Source organism: Cololabis saira, chromosome 18 (genome assembly GCF_033807715.1).
Source record: "Cololabis saira isolate AMF1-May2022 chromosome 18, fColSai1.1, whole genome shotgun sequence".
Lineage (NCBI taxonomy): Eukaryota > Metazoa > Chordata > Actinopteri > Beloniformes > Belonidae > Cololabis > Cololabis saira.
In genome coordinates this window covers 32,217,663-32,242,231 of record NC_084604.1, presented here as the reverse complement: position 1 = coordinate 32,242,231, position 24,569 = coordinate 32,217,663, and the positions used below count along the sequence as shown (strand labels likewise).

The 24,569-nt window shown below is 39.7% G+C and overlaps 1 pseudogene; it reads right to left on the bottom strand.

Annotated features, from left to right (window-relative positions):
• The window catches only part of LOC133464584 (mitogen-activated protein kinase-binding protein 1-like), a 48,562-nt pseudogene extending 27,937 nt beyond the window's left edge, over positions 1 to 20,625 (bottom strand).
• Positions 20,626 to 24,569: the final 3,944 nt, after the last annotated feature.

Genomic DNA, 24,569 nt, shown 5'->3' with positions numbered 1-24,569 from the left:
CTTTCTTTCTTTCTTTCTTTCTTTCTTTCTTTCTTTCTTTCTTTCAGGCTCATTTCTTTCTTTCTTTCTTTCAGGCTCATTTCTTTCTTTCTTTCTTTCTTTCTTTCTTTCTTTCTTCTTCTTTCTTTCTTTTCTTTCTTTCTTTCTTTCTTTCTTTCTTTCTTTCTTTCTTTCTTTCTTTCTTTCTTTCTTTCTTTCTTTCATGCTCAGATCCGCCATGTTTGTTACACAAACACATATCAACGGGAAATTTATCCTTTTTTCTCTTTCTTTCTTTCTTTCTTTCTTTCTGTCTCTTCTTTCTTTTCTTTCTTTCTGGCTCATTTCTTTCTTTCTTTCTTTCTTTCTTTCTTTCTTCTCTTTCTTTCTTTCTTTCAGGCTCATTTCTTTCTTTCTTTCTTTCTTTCTTTCTTTCTTTCTTTCAGGCTCATTTCTTTCTTTCTTTTCTTTCTTTCTTTCTTTCTTTCTTTCTTTCAGGCTCATTTCTTTCTTTCTTTCTTTCTTTCTTTCTTTTCTTTCTTTCAGGCTCATTTCTTTCTTTCTTTCTTTCTTTCTTTTTTTCTGGCTCATTTCTTTCTTTCTTTCTTTCTTCTTTCTGTCTTTCTTTCTTTCTTTCATGCTCATTTCTTTCTTTCTTCCTTTCTTTCTCATTTCCTCAATTTATCGTTTTTACCACAAGATGACAAATTCTTACACACACACACACACACACACACACACACACACACACACACACACACCACACACACACACACACACACACACACACACACACTGACCTGTTTCTGGTTTACTGTACTCCAGACAGAGGATCTCGGCATCGTGAGCTGCCACTCTCTCAGAATCTCCTCCGTGCTGCCGAGTCGTGAACCCTGCACCAGATCCATTCAGGTGTCAGACAGGACGTCACCCGAGACTGCATGTCCAGCGTCTCCGGTTCAGTCCTCCTGGCTTACCTCAGCATCCCGTTACGATCTCCAGACGCCAGGTGTTTGCCGTCCGGGCTGACGCAGATGGTCCTGATGCCCGTCTTGATCTCCGCTGTCTGTCCGTCCCCGGATTTGTCTGCGCTCACATTCGCTGTACACTCAGCATCCAAGCAAGGTGCTGGTGTTTCCATCCATGTAGACTATTTTTAAGAGATCCTGCAAAAAGCAGATCATGGACAGACTTATAATCCACCACAAGCAGCATTTGTGCAGGAAACGTCTGCAAACATCTGGCCCCTGAAGCAAAAGCTCACCCTGCTGAGGATGTTCAGGGGGGTGGAGTTTGGGTCCCGTCCTCGGTGCGCCACAGCCTGATGGTGTTATCAGCTGAGCAGGTGACGAACGCACCCTCTGACAGACCCGCCACAAATCCTGCAGGAACGTCTGGAAACATCTGGAGAGGGATGACAGATTTATGGGATGAGCAGTTTGGCTTTAAAACGGCATGGAAAAGTTTGGGGCCCCCCCCAACGTTTGCTCCTACAAAAGAGCGCTCCAAAAGGCAAAATTACACCGAAGCCAGTACTGGAGTTGAGGGGGGATGAGGGGGGATGGCATCCCCCCCTGAAATAAAAACAGTCGAAATCATCCCCCCTGTAAAACTGCCATCCCCCCTTTCCATCCCTTATGTCATTTTACAATGAATGTGGTTTTACTGCTATTTCAACATTTAGAGTCATCACCAGAAAAATAACTTATTTGACAATTCTCACCTGTTTCAAGTCAATTTTCACTTGAAATTAGTAGAAAAATCTGCCAGTGGGACAAGATTTATCTTCTCATTACCAGCAAAAAAATCTTGTACTGGCAGATTTTTCTACTTATTTTAAGTGAAAATCTACTTGAAACAGGTGAAAATTGTTGTTTTTTCCAGTGATGAGTCTTGTTTTCAGTGTAATGAGATTTTTTTTTACTAAAATGAGACATTTTAACTAGAAATAAGACAAATATTCTTGTTAAGACTTTGAGTTTTTGCAGTGATCCATTTTACTTATCCTGTGAAGGACAGAGTCATATTGATAAGTTCAGAAAAACTGTTTTTTACTGTTGTGTTTTGATGGTATTTGATGTAAGCCCAGTGGATATTTTAAAGCTTACAGAAGGCTGCATTTAACTGCTGCTAAGTCATTCCTGCAGTATTTCTGCAGGTGTTTTGGTCAGTGCTATTATTTGTAATATATTATATAATTTGTAATCAGCACACAATTATCTGTCCCCATATGATAAAATCCACCATCCCCCCTGATTTCTTTTTACAACTCGAGTACTGAGGGAAGATGAAACTGTTTTCATCGTTTTAATGAGAAAATAGTAGTTTGGGCATCCTGAGGCATCATAGCTCATCTTGTACTAACATCAAGTTCACATGATTACCGAAAAGGTACATTTAAAATCCACTTTTCTTTCATGAGGCTGCACAAATACTGTGTTACCATCACGTAATCGTCATCCTCGGGACACCTTTGCCAAGTCCTCACCACAAATGAACATCTAAGTAATTCCTGTCAAGAGTTGCAAAGTTGCATCATCGGGGGAAAAAAAGTTCTGAGTTTATTCATTTTTCTGCTTCGGGAGCCGCAGTTCCCTGGGTGTCTCCGAACCGGCATCAGTGTGATTAACTGGTTGGCACAGATTGTGACATCACAGACCCAGATCAGAGTAAAACCATCTAGAGTCGTCATTTTCGTGTCCCTCCAGCTTCACACATGGTGCTGCATTTGCTCAGAAAAGAGCAGCACAAAACCGTGACGCCGCATTTTAAAGAGGCACACCCTGCAGTGGAGCGATCCACTTCACTCCCCTAAACCCGGCTGGTATTCACAGGTGCAGTGGTGTCAATTCAGTGGAAGCTAAGGTATGGCAAGGTTACGAGTCACAGAACCTAACTAGAGTATCAATCAACACGTCCAGCAAATACTCATCACAGAAGTCTGATATGTAGCTTATGTGTGGTCAAGAAAATTGGAACTTTTTCAAATGCAGTCTCGCTCACTGCAAAAACTCAAAATCTTACCAGAATATTTGTCTTATTTCTAGTTAAAATGTCTCATTTTTAGTCAAAAAAATCTCATTACACTTAAAACAAGAGTCATTACCAGAAAAATAACTTGTTATTTGACCATTTTCACCTGTTTCAAGTAAATTTTCACTTGAAATAAGTAGAAAAATCTGCCAGTGGGACAAGATTTATCTTCTCATTACAAGCAAAACGATCTTGTTCCACTGGCAGATTTTTCTACTTATTTTAAGTGAAAATCTAGGAAAATCTCAGGTGAAAAATGGTTGTTTTTGAGTCTTGTCTTAAATGTAATGAGATTTAAAAAAAAAAAAAATGAGACTAAAAATTAGACATTTTAACTAGAAATAAGACAAATATTCTTGTTAAGATTTTGAGTTTTTGCAGTGTATAATAACTAGTGAAATCGATCATGTTGTTCTTATTTGCATTTGTAGTTATTCCATAAATGTATAATTTATTTAAAAAAACACATTTACATTTAACCCTTGAAGCAAAGGTGTGGCGGCTGCCATACCTTGCCATACCCAATTGATGCCCCTGCACAGGTGTCTAAAGGGGGGGTCTGAAAAAAGGTGCTTTTGTACTGCAGTCTTTAGTATGTACCAGAAAGTTCATTAATACCCCACACAATTGTGTCAGCTTTTGAAAAAAAAAGCATAAAACAAGCCTCTTTTATTGGAACAGCTGTCTAAGTTTCATTGCAGCCTGTGGCACAAAGAACATCCTTTAGTTCTGCAGAAAAACATCATATTGTTTTCAAAAAGAGTATCACCTTCAAGGTTTTGCAATGGCCTCATAGTCACCTGAAAAAATCTGCAGCTCCAGCTCACAAGAGCTGTGTGCAACAGAAAACTCCCCAAAAAATATGCAAATCGTGTGCAGAAGGAATTGGACAAATCTCTCAACCCAAAAACTAAGACTCTTAAAAGTATACATAAGCAGCATTATTTTAAGGGTTTTTTTTAGGAAGCACTGACCTTTTACTTCAAGATATTTTGCTTTATTTTGAAAGATTATGAAAGGTGGAAATAAAAAAAAGGGGATTATTGCATAAAATATGAAAGAAAAGCAGGACTGTTTGCAGCCCCTTTGATCGTACAGCATCACCATAGATGCAGGCTGTTTCTACCCAGCATGCATTGGTTTCTGTTTAACTAAGTTTCTTTGGTAAATGTACTGACCAATAACAGATTGTAATATTCATTATAATCTGTACTCCCAAAGCAACTTGGTTGTTAAATTGGTCTGAGACTGACGAATCCCCGAGCGTGGCACAAATCACAGACCTAATCGCTCAAATCGACCGCGTTGTTGTTTAAGTCTTCACTGAACCGGGGGCTTATTTAAAGTGCGCGGCCGGTGTCGCAGTTCTTAGAGAGGTGTTACGCAACCGCCTCCTCCTGCAGCAGCTTACCTCCAGGTCCCAGACGCAGGCGGCGTGGTACAGGGCTGAGTTCACCTTCCCCGCCCTGTGCACGTCCCTCACATCCCACACGTACAGGCTGTGGTCGTTGTAGACGCAGCTGAGCCAGTGGCTGACGGGGTCGTAGGTCACAGCCGTGACGTCCGGGTAGCGGGGCGCCTGCCCTGCTGTTGAACAGATGGCTGCAGGGAGAAAGGGTTGGAATTGTATTTTTAAAGACCACGAAGTGACAAAAAGAGCAAGTTAAAAGATGCAGGGAGCTGTAGATTTGGATGGCTTCCAGCGCTCGGTACACTTGAGCCCGTCAGCACCATGGATCAGCACCTGGGCTCCGTGATGGCGGCGACATCGGAGCCGAGGGGGTGCGGCCGCGGCAGCGTGCAGACGAAGTGCAGGTCGACGGGGCTGAAGGCTCGCACGGTCCCGTCGGCGCAGCCGCAGAAGATGGTGTCCTCGGACAGGGACAGGGACTGGGCCACACCCGTCTGCAATGAATAAAAGTGAACAAAAAGAGACAAAGTGTGACTGCGTTTTCATGCATCAATAACCCTTTTAAAACCCGAATATTGGCAATAACCCGAATTTGCACGGCCATGTAAACACCAATAACCCCTTTGAATAACCCAAATTTGCTCATATTCCGGTTTTAAAAACCCGAATATGACCCCAGGATTACTCCTTTTAAAACCTGAATATTCGGTCATGTAAACGCCAAACGGAATATCCCCATCAAACGGAACAGGAATTTGTTTTGTGCGCATGCTCTGTTCGCAAGGAGCGAAAAGTTGCGCGAAGCAGCATTTGTTTTGAATTTGGATACAGGAAGAAGAAGCGGAAATGACGGGAATTGCGTCATCACGTTCTCCATTCGTCGCTGGTTTGATCCAAATATCCCAAATGATTAATTACCATGAATACATGGATAACCCTGTTTGCTCATGCATGGAAACAGATTATTCCAATGTTTCAGTAACCAGAATATTAGCAATAACCTGCATGTAAACATAGTCAGTGACTGCGTTTACATGCACTCAATAACCCTTTTAAAACCTGAATATTGGCAATAACCCGAATTTGCACGGCCATGTAAACACCAGTAACCCCTTTGAATAACCCGAATTTGCTCATATTCAGGTTTTTAAAAACCCGAATATGACCTCTGGGTTATTCCTTTTAAAACCTGAATATTCGGTCATATAAACGCCAAACGGAATATCCCCATCAAACGGAACATGAATTTGTTTTCTGTGCATGCTCTGTTCGCAAGGAATCTTGGTCTTTTGAGTCCAGGAAGTTCTTATAAACACGGAGAAACGCAAGACCACGCCACACTTTTGGAGTGAGGAGGAGACTAATCACTAGGGATGGGCGGTATGGACTAAAAAATGTATCGCGATAATTTCCGGCATTTATCCCGATAACGATTAAAATGACGATAAAAAGAATACCAATTCAACTCCACCTTTTTAACTATAAATCTATCTCGCTCTCAGATCCGCCATGTTTGTTACACAAAAACATCATCAATGGGAATTTTATCTTTCTTTCTTTCTTTTCTTTTCTTTCTTTTCTTTCTTTCTTTCTTTCTTTCTTTCTTTCTTTCTTTCTTTCTTTCTTTTCTTTCTTTCTTTCTTTCTTTTCTTTCTTTCTTTCTTTCTTTCTTTCTTTCAGGCTCATTTCCTTCCTTCCTTCCTTTCTTCCCTTCCTTCCTTCTTTCCTTGTTTTTCTCCCTTCCTTCTCCCCTTTCCTCCTTCCTTCCTTCCTTCCTTCCTTCCTTCCTTCCTTCCTTCCTTCCTTCCTTCCTTCCTTCCTTCCTTCCTTCCTTCCTTCCTTCCTTCCTTCCTTCCTTCCTTCCTTCCTTCCTTCCTTCCTTCCTTCCTTCCTTCCTTCCCGTATGTTGTGCGTGGATTTAACGCAGAACCATAAATCAGCTTAACACAAAAACTTCATTAATGGGAATTTATCGTTTTACCGCAAGATGACAAATTCTTATCGTGAGGAATTTTTTTGACGGTTTATCGTGAACACGGTAAATATCGCCCATTCCTACTAATCACTTCACAAATGTAATGAAGGATATGAACATTTTGGCATTTGTAGACGGTAGAAAGTACTGGGATAGCCAGATTTACAAGAAGGTGAGTGAAAAGTTGTGCAAAGCAGCATTTGTTTTGAATTTGGATACAGGAAGAAGAAGCGGAAATGACAGGAATTGCGTCATGATGTTCCTCCGCGCTGTCGCTGTGTTTGATCCAGATAACCCGAATGATTAATTACCATGTATACAGAATATTCAGAATGTTTCAGTAACCGGAATATTAGCAATAACCCGAATTTTGACTGCATGTAAACGAAGTCTGTGACTTCTGTGTCATTTAATGTGGTTCAGGTTACAGAGGAGTACAAAAGCCTCCTTGCTGGAACACCTCCAGGCACGATGCTAATTCTCCTCTGATCCTCTGACAGAAGGCGGGAGAGCAGGACCGACAGGCCGTCATGTTCACACACTTCAGTAAGCATCACAGATGGATGCTCAGCTAAAGCAGCGACAGCGTGTACGCGTGAAACTGGCTGAGCGGACATGATTCAGGACCGGACTCGATCCGGTTTAATGGACAAACACAGCACTTGTGGTTTTCCCCCTCATTTGACAGGGGTCGGTCCAAACGGCTCTCCGCTCACCTGCAGGGTCCACCCACTTGTCCAGCATCCTTTTGCTGTTGAACTCACACAGCAGGCCGGAGGAGGTGATGCAGAAGGTGGAGTCGGATTGGTGGCCTCGCCCACAGGCCACGTCGCTGAAGAAGTTGTTCCTCAGCTCTCCCAGCAGCCCCGAGCGGCCCAGCAGAGGCACGGGGGCGCTGGCCTGAACAACCACAAGGAGGGGTGTCAAAAGTATTCACATCCATTACTCAGGTAGAAGTATAGATACTACAGTTTAAAAATACTCCTGCAGAAGTTGAAGTATCAACTCAAGTTTTTTACTCAAGTAAAAGTATAAAAGTACTGGTTTCAAAACTACTTAAAGTATAAAAGTAAAAGTAATGTAAGGGGGGGAAAAAGCCATTAAGGACAAAAGCCATAGAAAATGAATGTATCTTAGTATAATGCAAATATATTAAAGAAGCATATATGTGTACTAATGAGCATTAACATGTGTTTCAGAGAGCAGGGAGATATGATGACTAGTTGCCTATAAGCAGTACTCGAGTTGTAAAAAGAAATCAGGGGGGATGGTGGATTTTATCACATGGGGACAGATAATTTGTGCTGATTACAAATAATATAATATATTACAAATAATAGCACTCACCAAAACAGCTGCAGAAATACTGCAGGAATGACATAGCAGCAGTTAAATGCAGCCTTCTGTAAGCTTTAAATATCCACTGGGCTTACATCTAATACATCAAAACACAACAATAAAAAACAGTTTTCTGAACTTATCAATATGACTCTGTCCTTCACAGGATAAGTAAAATGGATCACTGCAAAAACTCTAAATCTTAACAAGAATATTTGTCTTATTTCTAGCTAAAATGTCTGATTTTAGTAAAGAGAATCTCATTACACTTAAAACAAGACTCATCACTGGGAAAAAAAAAAACAATTTTCACTCTGTTTCAAGTAGATTTTCACTTAAAATAAGTAGAAAAATCTGCCAGTGGAACAAGCAGATAAATCTTGTCCCAGTGGCAGATTTTTCTACTTATTTCAAGTGAAAATTTACTTGAAACAGGTGAACACTGTCAAATAAGTTATTTTTCTGGTGTTATTTTTCTGGTGACTCTAAATGTTGAAATAGCAGTAAAACCACATTCATTGATGAAATGACATAAGGGATGGGAAGGAGGGATGGCAGTTTTACAGGGGGGGGTGATTTGGACCGTGTTTATTTCAGGGGGGATGCCATCCTCCCTCATCCCCCCTCATCTCGAGTACTGGCTATAAGTATTGTTATGGTGCAAAAAGTCAAACTTCAGAGCATGTTATCATTTATCCTAACCTTTATTGGAATGTACATCCAAGTTTAGTTGCAGGAATCTGAGGGAACGGATGTAAGAACAAAACTGGACAAGAACATCTGAAAACAACCACAACCAAATTCACTCTATCTGGATGGAGCAATTTAACTGGATAGTTTTTTTTTAAAGCCGAAATGAAATAGAGTAACAAGGCTGTTTTTAAAATGTAAGGAGTAAAAAGTACAGATAATTGCATGAAAATGTAAAGGAGTAAAAGTAAAAAGTCGTCTGAAAAATAATTACTCCAGTGAAGTATAGATAACCAAAATTTCTACTTAAGTAAGGTAACGAAGTATTTGTACTTCGTTACTTGACACCTCTGCCCACAAGGAGGGTCAAACACTGAACTGAGTGGCTGCGATCGCTCTGATAACATTATTTTCAACTGAAAAACTCAGTCTGCATGAAAATAAGAAAGTCAGAAGTGGCCAGAAGAAGTAAAGAATAGGAAAACAGATGCAGGCGAACAAGCTACCTTGTTGGCCTTGCAGTGGTCCAGATACCAGAACTTGACGTGTCTGTTTCCGACCGTTACAAAGTAGGAGCTGTCCTCGGAGAAGGAGACGCCTGTCACCTTACTGGACACCTTGTTTTGCTGCCACCACCACATCTTTCTGTAAAAGAAAAAGAAAATGTCAAAAAGGCACAAATGCATGTCAGGACGAGTTCATGAATCAGCTCTTTTATATCTTGAATATTGTGTTTTTTGCAACATATTGACTTCATTCAAAGGCATGCATTGATATTGGTGTCTGAAGTGGCTACAACTAAAGTTTTTTAATACTCTGATGCTGAGAGATAGTTGGCATTTCTACCTCAGAGATTTGGAGCGAGAGGAACCAGCATGGCAGTTCAACTTCCTGTTGTGCCAAAGGGTTCATGTCTAGGTCAACGTTTACTGCAGATACAGAGTGCCGGGTCTAACCGGTCTAACCGGTCTCACTTTTCCAGAAGAAAGCAGTGGTGACTGATGCGCCAGAAACACCAAATGAGCCAGAAAGAAAGAAAGAAAGAAAGAAAGAAAGAAAGAAGAAAGAAAGAAAGAAAGAAAGAAAAAGAAAGAAAGAAAGAAAGAAAGAAGAAGAAAGAAAGAAGAAGAAAGAAAGAAAGAAAGAAAGAAAGAAAGAAAGAAAGAAAGAAAGAAATGAGCCAGAAAGAAAGAAAGAAAGAAAGAAAGAAAGAAATGAACCAGAAAGAAAGAAAGAAAGAAAGAAAGAAAGAAAGAAAGAAATGAACCAGAAAGAAGAAGAAAGAAAGAAAGAAAGAAAGAAAGAAAGAAAGAAAGAAAGAAAAGAAAGAAAGAAAGAAAGAAAGAAAGAAAGAAAGAAAGAAAGAAGAAAGAAAGAAAAGAAAGAAAGAAAGAAAGAAAGAAAGAAAGAAGAAGAAAGAAAGAGAAAAAAGGATAAATTCCCGTTGATACGTGTTTGTGTAACAAACATGGCAGATCTGAGTCATTACAGTTTTTCAGTACAGGTGTAACTCATTTAATTGGTTTTTATCAATTCAATTTAATTGGTGTAGTTTAGTAGTATTTAGTATCTTTTAGAGCAGTGTTTTGGGGGCTCCAAAGACTGAATGTGGTGATAGATTTATAGTTAAAAAGATTGAGTTGAATTGGTATTTTTTTTATCGTCATTTTTATCGTTATCGGGATAAATGCCAGAAATTATTGTGATACATTTTTTAGTCCATACCGCCCATTCCCTAGTAGCCAGATGATCATGTATGTATTCATTTATTCTTAGTTTGTGGCATTGCCAGTCACACGGGAAGAACAGAAAAGAGTGGGCCTCTGCGGCTGCAGAGGTCCCGGGTGAGACCGACCTTCCACGCCCAGACGTTGACCATCATGTCGTGCTGGTTTCCCACGCTGACTATGTACTTGTTGTTGGGAGAAAAGGCCACGCAGGAGATGCCGTACTTGTGCTCCTGGAGCTCCGCCACCTGCCTGCGCTCAGCAACGTCCCACAGCCTCACCGCCGGCAGGTGCCCGCTCTGAGGAAAGGGAAAACAACATGATGAGCTCAAACGTAGCTAGGTGATAAGGGTCTGATTCCCTGAGCTCATGCCGGCAGGTCCAGATATTTGGACAAGGACAGGATTTTATTAATCATGTTGCCTTCATGAATTATTTGAAATAAAAGATGTGATCAAAGTGCAGACTGTAATTTAAGATGCTTCACAAAAATATGAGATTCAGGACATAAATTATGATTTATGGGCATTTTTTGCCAATTATTTCATTTTTCAGGGTTCCAAAGTGTTTGAAAATACTGAATTATTGCCAGAGGTGGGTAGAGTAGCCAAAAATTGTACTCAAGTAAAAGTACTGTTACTTCAGAATAATATGACTCAAGTAGAAGTAAAAAGTAGTCATCCAAATAATTACTTGAGTAAAAGTAAAAAAGTACTTGGTGAAAAAACTACTCAAGTACTGAGTAACTGTTGAGTAAAGTCTCATTTTTTTTTTTAACACAACCATTCAAACAGACAAAAGTACAAAACAATCATCTTCAGGTGAATTAAATAAATAAAATAATAAAATAAATTAAAATTAATAAAAAATAAAAAATAGCTTAAATTAAAATAATCTTAAAGTAAATTCAAGTACTTTAATAAATAATAAAATAAATAAAATAATAACAGAATACAAAAATTAATTAAGCACAAGTAGCACAAAATTTGAAGCCTTTGTACTTTTCTTTTTTAAGCAGGCAGAACTAGAACAAGCCCATGAACTCATAGAAACTCTGTGTGTGTTTGAGTCTGTGTAAATGTGACAAAACATGCAAAAACAAACATTTTTCCCAAAGAATCACCCAGTGATGTCATGAGATTGACGCGTACGTGGATAAAAGGGATAAAAGAAAAGTAACAGCTCAACGTAGCCTAATGTAGCGGAGTAAGAGGAACAGTTTCTTCTTCACAAATCTACTCAAGTAAAAGTAAAAAGTATAGTGATTCAAAACTACTACTAAAAGTACAACATATCCCAAAACTTACTCAAGTAAATGTAACCGCGTAAATGTAACTCGTTACTACCCACCTCTGATTATTGCAAATGCAACCTTCATTTTAGCACTTGGATGGACTCTTAATTGTAAGTTTTGACAATGATCTCGAGTTGTTTGAGTTGTGACGTTTTGAAGGACCAGAGAAACGATTCTGCAGACATCTGCTTCAGTTTTCCTCCACGGTCTTTTCCCAGTCTTTTGATGTTGAACTCTCCGGGCTTTTCTTTCCTTATAAGACGTCGTAAATGTGTTGATTCGGCCTCAACTCAGTTGCACTGAGATCTCCCCGCCCGGCCTTTATTTTGGCAGTTCCAGTCAATACCTGACACAAACCTTTTTATCTGCTTCACTTGTCTTGGAATAACGAGAAAATTGGTCAATTTATATTCAGTCAACCGTCCAAACCCTTTTGCTTAAAATTCCTGTAATTTCTAAAATGCTAAAATCAATATTTTGTTTGTGGAATCATTTAAATTAAATCTGAAAAATCTACACTTTGATGACACCTGGATCGTTTTATTTGAGCCCTACCGTTCACGATAAACCATCCATAAAATTCCCCACTGTAAGAATTTGTCATCTCGCGGTAAAAACGATAAATTCCCGTTGATGAGGTTTTTGCGTAAAGCTGATTTATGGTTCTGCATTAAATCCACGCACAACGTACGTGAAGGAAGGAAGGAAGGAAGGAAGGAAGGAAGGAAGGAAGGAAGGAAGGAAGGAAGGAAGGAAGGAAGGAAGGAAGGAAGGAAGGAAGGAAGGAAGGAAGGAAGGAAGGAAGGAAGGAAGGAAGGAAGGAAGGAAGGAAGGAAGGAAGGAAGGAAGGAAGGAAGGAAATGAGCCTGAAAGAAAGAAAGAAAGAAAGAAAGAAAGAAAGAAAGAAAGAAAGAAAGAAAGAAAGAAAGAAAGAAAGAAAGAAAGAAAGAAAGAAAGAAAGGAAGGAAGAAAGAAAAGAGCCTGAAAGAAAGAAAGAAAGAAAGAAAGAAAAACAGAAAGAAAGAAAGAAATGAGCCAAAAAGAAAGAAATGAGCCAGAAAGAAAGAAAGAAAGAAAGAAAGAAAGAAAGAAAGAAAGAAATGAGCCTAAAAGAAAGAAAGAAAGAAAGAAAGAAAGAAAGAAAGAAAGAAAGAAAGAAAGAAAGAAAGAAAGAAAGAAAGAAATGAGCCAGAAAGAAAGAAAGAAAGAAAGAAAGAAAGAAAGAAAGAAAGAAAGAAAGAAATGAGCCAAAAAGAAAGAAATGAGCCAGAAAGAAAGAAAGAAAGAAAGAAAGAAAGAAATGAGCCTAAAAGAAAGAAAGAAAGAAAGAAAGAAAGAAAGAAATGAGCCAAAAAGAAAGAAAGAAAGAAAGAAAGAAAGAAAGAAAGAAAGAAAGAAAGAAATGAGCCAAAAAGAAAGAAATGAGCCAGAAAGAAAGAAAGAAAGAAAGAAAGAAATGAGCCAAAAAGAAAGAAAGAAAGAAAGAAAGAAAGAAAGAAAGAAAGGAAGGAAGGAAGGAAGGAAGGAAGGAAGGAAGGAAGGAAGGAAGAAAGAAAGAAATGAGCCAAAAAGAAAGAAATGAGCAAGAAAGAAAGAAAGAAAGAAAGAAAGAAAGAAAGAAAGATAAATTCCCGTTGATGACGTTTTTGTATTGGATCATTATCAGGATAAATGCCAGAAATGATGGTGATCATTTTTTAGTCCACACCGCCCATCCCTACCAGCCACACACCCCAGAGCCGTCACCTGCACCACCGGTCGGTCCAGCTCTCCCAGAGATTATCCTCCCTGTCCTTTGACAACACTCACTTATCCCTCGACCCTGCACACATCACTCCCTCCCGGGGATCAAAAGGTCAGCGGACTACTCGCACGGCCTCTCGGTTTAATGTGGCAGAACGACGCAGCGAACGGGTGTGAGGACGAACGCGCTGGAGGACGTCGAATGTGACATTGAGCTAAAGAAAAAAGCTGCATACGAGAGAGACGGAAGGAGAAGAAAAACACAGACAGTTGTTCCTGCCCTCGTATGCAAATCGTCTCCCCGTTTGATGGATGAGAACATGAAAAGGACATCAGATAATTCACTCAGGAATATCTTCCAGCTCTTTTTACGTGCCTATTTACTTAACAGCAGCCGAACGCTGATATCCTTGTTTGTTAGTGTTTCACCTTGAAGCGGCAGCGTGTCTCATTGGTCCCAGTATTTGCAGCAGAACACCCACAAAGTGTCAGATCTTGCAGAACAGTGCTGAACTTTGAACCTTTGAACTTTGATCTTTGCAGTCATGGCAACCGATGATCCCCCCACCACCACCACCACCACCACCGCCATCCACTTACACAGCGAAGTTTTTAATCGGCTTTCATTGGCTGGGGAGGATTAAGGTGGCGTGTTGTGCTGAGGCACAAGTTGTAACCACAACAAAACGGACGCGTTGGACTGTGACACAACACTGTGACACAACCACAACAAAACAAATTGGCAGCTTTGAAGAAGCGAGCTCTAACGGGCTGAACGCTCACGGAGACGGCAGGATCTCCGCCGAATAATTGGACTTCTGCTGCAAACCCGCTCCCCCCCCGGGAGAAAAAGACACGCCATCCCCCTTCTTATGCCGTGCACAACTGCAGCATGTGATCTGCTAAATAATCTAGTAAACATGAAAATCTTCATCATTAAAGCCTCTAATCCTAGACTAATGTGAACTTTTCAACCCTAGCGATCAAAAGAAGAAGCGTTGGAGGAGGAAGAAAGGGAGCAGACTCACCTCTCCGGTCGCCAAGTACTTGCCGTCGGGGGAGAAACACAGAGCCGTGATGGTTTTTCTGTTCAAAAGAAACGGAGAAGAACACCTGGATATGAATCTGTTTTATGTTACTCTGATTAAAGTAGATTGTTGTCACGTGTGACCCACCTGGAGGCGTTGATGATGTGGTACTGTCTGTTCTTCTTAGGGTTGAGCAGGACCACCACACACCTGCAGAAGCACGGGGGAATACAACAAGGGAGCTTTTAATCATTTCATCCATCCATCCATCCATCCAGGCCAGCTGACAGTCTTGCCGGGGCCCCGGACAAAATAATCTAAGATGGGCCCCCCTGCACCCGGATCTCTCCTTCTCTCCTCTTCCTCTCCTCTCCCTCTGCTCTTCAGGTTTTTATACAAGCTAATGGACGTTAACATTAGAGCCAGTTAGGTTAAGTTACAAGGTTGGTAAACGTTGGCTGTGCTGTTTCTTACCTTGCTCTATGCTGACTTTATTAATTCCAGCTTCACCGTCACCACCCTTTTTAAAATATTTGTGTAGAGAATCTCTGAGCCCTCTATTTTCTTCTTCTCTTCTTCTCTTTTCTCTTCTTTTCTGAGCACCGGACTTGTGCTGACCGGACATTTTGACCATTCTAATGGTTGAATTAAATGATAACATCAAATTTTGATCAGCGGCCAAACCATTTTTGTGTTGGGGGTTCTTGACCACAAGGACAATTAGGAAGAAAACAAATAACAAGCTTTTATGTAACTCAAATACTACATATTTTTTCCACAAATAGGCATATTTTGAAACAGCTTTTTTCGGGTTTATTTTCGAGTGTGTTTCGGGTTTTTTCGGGTTTATTTTAGGGTTTATTTTCGGGTGTGTTTCGGGTTTTTTCGGGTTTATTCGGGTTTATTTTCGGGTTTTTTCGGGTGTGTTTCGGGGTTTTTCGGGTTTATTTTCGGGTTTTTTCGGGTTTATTTTCGGGTTTATTTTCGGGTTTTTTCGGGTTTATTTTCGGGTTTATTTTCGGGTGTGTTCGGGTTTTTTCGGGTTTATTTTCGGGTTTATTCGGGTTTATTTTCGGGTGATGATTTCCCCCCCCCCTACCCTGGGCCCGGGACAACAGACCCGTTTGTCCCCCCTATCGGCGGCCGTGCATCCATCCATCCATCACACTCCACCTGTCTGGGTTCAGGCTGGGAGGTGTACAGGATGGACTTCCTCTCCTGCTCCAGTCTTCCCTCCCCGGTGAACCAGATACCTCAACTCCTCTACTGGAGGGGGGGAAATGCTGGTTCTCATTCCCGTCACTTCAGACTCACCTGCTGCTTCTCTGATTTCCTATATTTCTACTTTTCAAGCCCTGCTATTTCTCGACGGAGCAAAGATGACCTTTCCTCCAGTCCTGCTCAGCTTCCGTTGTCTTCTACCACGTCTGGGTTTATCGCTGAGTTGGCGTGTTTGACCCATTTTTTACGTAACTACTGACCTCAGGACCATTAGATCTCATGAGGATCAAAGCTTGAACCTGATTTGGCGGTGCTATGGTATGAATTGAGACTATAAGTCTGGGTTATTTATGAGCTACACTTCTGTAGCAGCTACACATGTGCTCCACATGTAGGACCTGCGTCGGGGTTGAAGCCTCCCTGGTGTTTGTCCCTCTGTAATTACAACATTGAACAGTTGTTTTCCAACAGGTTCAAGGGCCAAAAGTGACCAAGGGACCGTTCCCAGGCGTTGTACCTCCAACTGACCTCAAACAACGCCAGGGGACAAGGTAGCCGCTGTGAAAACGGTGGCATTCGTTATGTCTGACTGAAGCAACGCTGAGCAAACCCAGAGGTCGGTCAGCTCGGCAGCTGTTTGTGACACCTGAGCGCAAGATTAAAGATTAAAGATAAATGATTGAAGAGAAAAGAAAAGGATCTTTTCCTCAAACATTCAAACACTTTTTCACGTTCATTTCCATATTCAAATCCTGCAGATGTGTGATTGTTTCCTGTTCATAAAGCGACCTCTTTGTGTTTTGTTCCCGAGCAGCTCCGTAAATCGACCACTTTTGTCCATAGTCCACTTTTGCTGCGGATTCTTGATCTTTGTGCCAAGAAACTACATTCCTGCTAAAACAGCTTGTCCGGATTTAATTTCTTATTGTGTGAAACATATAAATGTTGCCAATTAAAAAGGACAAACACAGCCCGACACACATCAGTACGACGGAGTATCAGGGCCAAACTAAGACAAAAGAAAATTGGAAATTACGAGAATAAAGTCGTAAAATTACGAGAATAAAGTCATAATGGTGCGAGAATAAAGTCGTAATATTACGAGAAAAAAGTCGTAACATTACGAGAATAAAGTCGTAACATTACGAGAATAAAGTCGTAACATTACGAGAATAAAGTCGTAACATTACAAGAATAAAGTGGTAATTTATGAGAATAAAGTCGTAATATTACAAGAATAAAGTGGTAATTTATGAGAATAAAGTCGTAATATTACAAGAATAAAGTGGTAATTTATGAGAATAAAGTGTTAATTTATGAGAACTCTAACAGGAAGAGCATCTTCTCCCTGTGTTAAAATGTTGAATATTGAGCATCTTGTGAAGTTATATTTATATATTTATAATATATTTAATATTACGACTTTATTCTCGTAATATTACGACTTTATTCTCGTAATACTACGACTTTATTCTCGTAATATTACGACTTTATTCTCACAACATTATGACTTTATTCTCGTAATATTACGACTTTATTCTCATACTATTATGACTTTATTTTCGTAATTTCCCTTTTTTTTGTCTTAGTTTGGCCCTAATACTCCGTCGTACATCAGAGACGCTTCAGACATGAGATTTTCTTCTGTTATGTATTTACTGCAGCTTTTTCAGGAGAGTGAGAGCAATACCAGAGCAGCTCAGGATCAGTTTACAGCCCTGCAGGACCTGGGTTTGTTAGTTAACGTTAACTCCAGCGGGGCTGCAGCTCCTAAGGTTCTGGGCTTCACCTCTGAAGAAACTGCTCCAGTGTTCGTAGAAAATTATGGAAACACGCATGACATCACAGAGAGAGTCAACAACAAAGAGAGAAAAAAAAAGACTCCCTGAGGATGATAACAGAGGAAAAAAGAAGCTTTGGCGTTTCACTGATGAGAAATCTCACAGTGCTTCTACTCTGAGATTGAGCACAGATAACGCTCACAGGCAAGAAATTTGCACACTGAACCTCTGCGAGAGACAGATATGATAAGGGAGCCGGGAGCGGGTGGAGCGCTGATAAGTCAAAGGGCAGATGTGGAGATAGTGGTGAATAAGTGCTCGCATTCGTCTCACCCTGCAGGATAGGCCACGAGTCCAGATCGGGGATCGCAGGCCAGCGCGCTGTTTCCTGTGGTGGTGATGCCCAGCACCCGCTCCAGGGTCACCTGTGGAGACACAGCAGGATCAACACTGTTATTTAGCAGTAAAAATATTCTGACCCAATGTGCTATCAGTCATTCTGCAGGCATCTGTTTGTGCCATGAAATAAGACCCGCCCATGCCTTGCTGTGATTGGTTTGGTATGTTGTGTACCGGTGGAAATGGCTGTGAAGGGACAGAGAAATATGGCCAGGCTACGCCTCTTTAGGGTAAAGTCTAATCTGTCTTGAGTAGCATTGTGTCTGAAACCCTGACTTGAGCTTTATAAAGACAGAGAGAGCAGTTCCTTATCAAAAAAACAGAAAAAAGGGATGATGATGATGATGATGATGATGATGATGATGATGATGAATCAGTCTTGTGACAGTGGCCAAATCTAAAGCAGCATTGACGTATAAATGTAAATGTAAATGTACTTTATTTATATAGCACTTTACATCAACCTAGAGGTGAACCAAAGTGCTTTACATAACATACAACAAAATAAAACAATAATAAAACATATGAACATATAAAACATCAAGTACGGTATAAAAAAGTGTCGCCACACTGCCGGGTATTAAAAGCCACCCTGAATAAATAAGTTTTCATTTTAGATTTAAAATTTTAAGTTATTGCACTGGTGCAGCAGCAAACATGTACAGAAATATACTATCCGACACCGTGAGCATGCAAAGTCGGGTACTTATCTTTAAAAATAATGTTACCAATAAAGAAAAAGAAGAAATGATATTGTTGGTATTATTATAAAGTCTGCTGAAAATCACATTTTAGCCTAACGGAGAATGGGACCAGCCTCGCTGGCTAAATCCTCCCACTTTGCAAAAAATTCAATCTTGTAAAGTGAAAATATAAATTGTATATAAGACAAAAGAGCAAAAGACGTGACAGCTGGCCTGGCAGGTCCTGCTGTTGTCCTGTGTCTGTCTCAGGAATTATAAACAGCTGCTCTCATTGAATTAGGGTGACATGAGTGTAACTGTGGTGTCCTACTGACACACATTTACTCATTATAATAAACACAAATAAAGGCTTCCGAAGGGAACATTAGGGGAGAAATGGGAGGACCTTTGAGTAAAAAGTTATTTACAAGAATTAATAGATCAGTTATGAATCAAGGACATTAAGATATTTAATTATACAGGGGGTTCTTAGTTGCAGTTTTTTTGTTTATTACCAGTGATTTAATTCAATTTGTGACTACATTGCAGACTTTCATGGCCTTTCAGGTGGCTTTAGTCAGAAACCAGCAGCAGGGTTGCCACCTTTCAGAAATAGAAATAAGGGACACCCCGATTTCAGCAGCGCAGGCGCCAAAGGGACATCCCCAAAACTTCTAAAATGCATAGAAATGTATTTATTTTATATGAAAAAACAAAATGCTTTGATTTAAAGTTTAAAGTGCTTTAATAGCATTGAACTTAGCAACCATACTAGCAACTGAAATAGCCTCCTATGTTATGTATGTCCACATCAGCCCAGATGTAGAATATAGCTACAGGTGAAGAATATGGTGTAAAAGTTAATTTATTTCAATAATTCAACTTAAAAGGTGAAACTAATACATGTGCACATTACATAGTCTCATTACAGGCAAAGCAAGATATGTTTAAGCCTTTATTTGTTATAATTTTGATGATTTGATTTCATAATATATTCCAATTTTTTTTAGATTTTTTATTTGGGGTTTTCATAAACTGTGAGCCATAATCACCAAAATTATAACAGATAAAGGCTTGAAATATCTCACTTTGCATGTAGTGGGAAACAATACATTTGTTTCACCTTTAGTTGAATTTACTACGAATGAAGTTTTGCAATATTTTCAAATTTTCCGACCTTCACCTGTATATTATTACATGAATAAATAAGAGCATAATATATGTCCGTATTGGTTCAATGCAAGGGCGTAGGTTTGCATAGGGACGGTAGGGACATAACACTACCAACTTTTCAGGGGCCTCAAATTGTCCCCACCAACTTTTAAGCAACCTTATTTGCATTATATAATGAGTTCAGATATATAGGTAATTTAGATTGTCTTCCCAAATGTTGTAAGGATAGAATTGACCCTACCATTATTAAGTTAATTATTTTCATTATGTTCAGACTTACATTTACCCCTTTTCACTTGCTGAATGTGCCGGTACATTTTTTCTCCCTCAAACACACGTTTGATTGGCTGATGGTCTTAGACAAATGTTTATTTTTTGCATTCTGGATAGTTAAGAGATTATTAATAAGTACAATTAATACATTTATTGTGTATGTTAAAATAATTTAAGTTATGTTCAAATATTGCAATTTAAATTGCTAATAAAATCTTGGAATATTCTGGAAGTTTTCAAAATGTTTCTTTAGTAGTTTTTGAAAACAAACGTTTGAATCGAACCGTGTATCAGGTGAACCAATACACATGAAAGTTAGTATAAGTCAATTCAGATTTATTTTGCATTGATCATTTAGCCTATCAATTAATTAGGTTCATATTCGTGACAAATGTAGCCCTGACCCCCGTTCACCCAATCTGTTTGGTCTTATTAATGTCCCGTCCCCAGCAAAAAGTACATGCAGGTTATGCTGTTATATCGTCCCTACCAATGTTGAGACCAAACCTACGCCCTTGGTTCAATATGGAACGCAACTTTTAATTCCCTAAGCAGCGAGGGAGTTCCTACCTTGGCTCCGAGCGCTTCTTTGCTCTTTTTCATCCTGGTTGATGGAGAGCGCAGCAGATTCCTGAGACGGCTTGTAAGGGTGAGTCCATCTCCGGGCATGTTTGTCCTGCAGCCCTGGGGCTCCTGTCTCCGTCCTGGGACTGCTGAGCCGGGAAATAGTTGGGAAACAGCCGGGAAACAGCCGGGAAACAGCCGTGAACAGCGCAGCAGCTGATCCTGCAGCCAGACCTCTCTCCTCCTCCTCTGCAGGTTTCTAATCTAATGTGTGTTTCTAATCTCCCGGCTGATCTCAGAGCGATCACTCTTGCCTCTCTCCTCAGCTCAGATCTGCTCTGGGAGATGGCAGGAGAGAGAAAAAGAAACTACGTGTAGTGACCTGAGTTACATCAATAACAGTCTCGTGATTGCATCAATGAGCGCGTCTGTCGCCGCTGCGCAAAGCGCTTTAATGGGATTGGGCTGATTGGCGGATGTTTGGGTGCCACGGAGCTCTGTGTGTGTTTGTTTGGCTGTTTGTCAGGATCTTATCTCATGCTTGTCCTTGTCTTTGGGTATATTTGCCAAAGTTAAAGCAATTATTTGGAGTTTTCGCTTCTTTAAGGCGGCCAGTGCGCCTGCGCACTACCACGGTTACCCTGGGACTTCAACCAATCATCTAACTTTTCTTGTTTTATCCAGAGGTGTTAAAAGTATTAACATTCATTACTCAGGTAAAAGTATAGATACTAGAGTTTAAAAATACTCCTGTAGAAGTTGAAGTATCAACTCAAGTTTTTTACTCAAGTAAAAGTATAAAAGTACTGGTATGTAAGGGGGAAAAAAGCCATTGAGGACAAAAGCCATTGAAAATGAATGCATCTTAGTATAATGCAAATATATTAAAGAACCATATATGTGTACTATTGAGCATTAACGTGTTTCAGAGAGCAGGAGATATGATGACTAGTTGACTATAAGTATTGTAATGGTGCAAAAAGTCAAACTTCAGAGGCATGTTATCTTTTATCCTAACCTTTATTGGAATGTACATCCAAGTTTAGTTGCAGGAATCTGAGGGAACGGATGTAAGAACAAAACTGGACAAGAACATCTGAAACAACCACAACCAAATTCACTCTATCCGGATGGAGCAATTTAACTGGATAGTTTTTATTTAAAGGTCGAAATGAAATAGAGTAACGTGGCTGTTTTTAAAATGTAAGGAGTAAAAAGTACAGATAATTGCGTGAAAATGTAAGGAGTAAAAGTAAAAAGTCGTCTGAAAAAAAATTACTCCAGTGAAGTATAGATAACCAAAATTTCTACTTAAGTAACGTAACAAAGTATTTGTACTTTTTTACTTGACACCTCTGGTCCCAAGTGGGTTTGTCTACAGGTGCTTGTGTTTATAGACACTTGAGTGGATACCTGGTTTTTAGGTGTTACGCAATATAGCTTTACGTTATATGAGGTCCAAGGTCCCTAAAGGGCAGAGAATGCCCCTTCTTCTTATCTCGTGCTCATTTGACGGACGTCTGTTCCTTATTGAGTCCACACAGGTTCCCCACTTGGGACCAGTGACATTTGTCCATTTCAAGCCCAAAACCAGTCATCTGAACCTATATACCCCCCTTTTAATCCAGATAGGGTGTGGAGTAGGGATGGGCGGTATGGACTAAAAAATTTATCACGATAATTTCTGGCATTTATCCTGATAACAATAAAAATGACGATAAAAAAAAAATACCAATTCAACTCCACCTTTTTAACTATAAATCTATCACCACCTTCAGTCTTTGGAGCCCCCAAAACACTGCTCTAAAAGATACTAAATGCTACTAAACTACACCAATTAAATTGAATTAATAAAAACCAACTCAATTAGTACACCTGTACTGCAAAACTGGAATGACTAAAAAAAAAACAAGTTTGAAATGTAAGAACAGATTCAACTTTTATTCAAACTGTATGGCTTAAACAGTGGGATAACAGTGCAAACAGCAAAAGTACCTTGTCCTTCAAGTTTTCCTAGCTTATAAAATCACAAAAAAATACAACCTTATAAATAAAGAAACAGGACAAATAAATAAAAGTTCACTGAAAATAAAATCCAATCAGTGATGACCTCTTCTAATATAAATAAAATGTGCAGATTAACCTGTGTGGAACATGCCACAAATTAGATACTATTGCAATTTTTTTTCTTAATAGTCAAACGTTATATCAAAATGTAACAACCATTTCCTTCTGTTTTTGCAGACTCTGCACATAATAGATGATGTTTGCTCGTCGTCTCTCTTTTTAAATCCAAACCAGTTCCAGATGACGGAGCTGGAGCCTCGTTTAACAACGAGCTCCTCGCTCTCAGATCTGCCTTCCGCCACGTTTGTTACACAAAAACGTCATCAACGGTTATTTATCGTTTTTACCACCAGATGAAAAATTCTTACTGTGGGAAATTTTTTTTACGGTATATTGTGAACGGTAAAATATCACCCATTCCTAGTGTGGAGTGACATCCTAGCTGGGTTTGAACGGCAAAGATCTGAAAACCCAGGTCTGGTCGACAGCGCCACTACGTCTGCTTGAACTGTTTTGTCAGCTACTGGGATATCTTGATGGGGCTATCGAATTGTACTACTGTCTTTGTCCAGGTATACCTGCTTTTAAGGGAATTGTTTTCCACCCAATGTCTGTCAGCCTCATGGGAAGCACTTTTGAGATATAGACTGAATAACGAGACTCCATTGAGGATTTCCGTGGGTTCTGCGATGACCCCGTGTGAATTCTTGCAATGGTAATACTCATGTACAAAAGCATTGAAAGAAGATGGTCCTAAACAGGTGTTTTATTGGGGTTCAGTCATGTTACATCTTTTATTCTTCAGTGCAAATAACTTGTTTGGTTCCTCATACACAAAAGAAACTGTCTTTGGAGGCCTTTGAATAGTCAGAAGAATGATGTGACCCCCAGACTAGAAACGAGAAAAGACGTCCAAAATGGCGTGCGGTGGAGTAGGGACACACAAAAAAAAACACCACTACTCTGTTGCGATTGTTCAGTACAGGTGAAAATGTGAATTGGACCCATGAGAGACAACGTTCACGCTAGGGCTGGGGATCGATTCAAATGTCAAGAATCGATTCGATTCCGATTCTTAAGAGTCAGAATCGATTATCAAGATTTGATTTCATCCGATTCGATTCCGATATTGATTTGGGTTAGTGTTATTAAAACTATTTTTTGAGCTGTTGCATGAATTATATGACTGTAGTTATGCAAAATATTACTACTAGTATTATATTGAGATTCAACAGCAAGTATTGCAGCTAATGATGCTGTAAGGACCAATCAGCTCCCAGAATGCTGATAGAACTGCTTTCAGACACATCATGTGGGGCAGAATTACCAAACAGATCCAGGGAGGAAACAGAGACGGATGAAATCGGTTTTATTTTTTCCCACATTCCGTTTTTATTTGTTCCATTTTCGGTCTATTTTGGTTTTTAATTTTTGAGCATTTGGTTTTTAGCATTTTTTGCAAATGTAACCCCAAGACAGTTTATAAAGTAATGAAATATAGACAATTTATGCAATTATAACCTAACACTTTAATGTTTTCATACCTTTAAACATATTTAAAGGTAAAAACATGGCACCAGTTATTCTCGTGTCCAACAAAACATTCCTTTTTTGGGGATAAACAAAAAAAATAACCAAAAGTTGTAATGTATGGATGAAAAAAAAAATACATACCGGTAAATAAATAAAATAAAAAATAAAAAAAATCGATCTTTAGACAGATGAATGGATTTTTAGGAATTAATATGAGAATCGATTTAGAATTGGGAAATTGATTTTTTCAACACAGGCCTAGTTCACGGGGTGAATGAGTATGGCTGTCCAGGTTAGCTCTTACTTGGGCCAGCCATGTATAGGGGAACCCATGTGGGCACTTCAGATGGGGCCGAATGGACTGAAATAATCTGCAAATATTGGCTTGTCTTCGCTACACAGAGGCCAATATTCCTCTTTTTCTAAGCCTGTTAGCACCACAACACTAGAACTAGATAGCTGGTGGGGGTGATGGGAGCAACGGTGAACAGTGAATGAACACTTGTCTTGTCTTGTAGTCTTCAGTTGCTTTTTCCACCCCAGGTAAGTGCCGGCACTGTGGCGATGAGCGGGGCGTGTAGACCAGTTTCAGTCCAGCTGAACATTTAAAAGAAAGATTAGCTGGACTTCAAGTCGAATTATCAGGGTGTGTCTGCT